Raw genomic sequence first — 1,007 nt, 5'->3', positions numbered from 1 at the left:
TAACCTTGAGCTGAAGAGCTGAGGGACAGCGCCCAGGCCCAGAGTTCAGGCCCCACAACCAGACCAAAAAAAAAGAATGAAAGGCCCTGAGTTGAAGCCCCAGTATCAGCACCAAAAATAAAATAAAATAAAAATTTAGCAGAATAAGCAAGGGTGTGTTGGTGCATATGTGTAATCCCAGCACTTGAGAGGCTGAGGAAGGAACGTTGCTACGTTGAGGCCAGTCTGGTCTAGATTACATTGAGATCCTGTCTCAGAACCAACAAAGAACAACAAGTAAAGGTGAAGAAACTCAAGTTACATTTGTGTTGAGGATACCATGACACATTTACCTTTGGGATAACTTGATGGCACCAGCCATCCATTACTCCACCGGAGCAAAAGACAATAATGCAGTTAGGGTAGCACCCGTTTGGACCCATGCCTCTGGAGGGATGTCCCATAGCTTGGATCTATTTCCACTGCATCCTTTCACCCAGCTCACACTGATGGTGGTTGATCCAGACAACCACAGAGCCACGCTCGCTCACGTTTTAACTGAGCAAAATTGTTGCCTAAGGAATAAAAGCTTTGACCTCTAAATTAGCAGGCCTAAGGGGCTACATAATAAATACTGACCAAAGTTGTATACATGTCATAATTGAGCAAAAGGCAAAAGAGTGATGAATGAAGATGGAAACACAAATATTTACATATTCTGAGCCTGAATCTATCACAGAGATGTTATCAGCCTGTGGGTTGTGTATTTATGTTTGGAGGGGAAAGGCAGGGACCAGGGCATTTCCTTACCAGGGAAGGATTGGAATGCTTCCACTATTACACTGCTACCAGAGGATTCATTGGAGAAATATAAAGGCACTAGCCCAGAGAGGCCAAAGAACGAAATGGATATAACCAGTCTGTGCCAGCCCCCAATTCCCAAGCTTGTTGATGGAAAAATCAGCCAAATGACTCTCTGTTGACCCAGTATTTGAGAGCGAGATATTAGGTGGCAGTTATTCCTAAAA

Source organism: Dipodomys ordii, unplaced genomic scaffold, assembly GCF_000151885.1.
Source record: "Dipodomys ordii isolate 6190 unplaced genomic scaffold, Dord_2.0 Scaffold26, whole genome shotgun sequence".
Taxonomy (NCBI): domain Eukaryota; kingdom Metazoa; phylum Chordata; class Mammalia; order Rodentia; family Heteromyidae; genus Dipodomys; species Dipodomys ordii.
The sequence above is the reverse complement of the archived record's forward strand: the minus strand, read 5'-3'. Positions refer to the sequence as shown.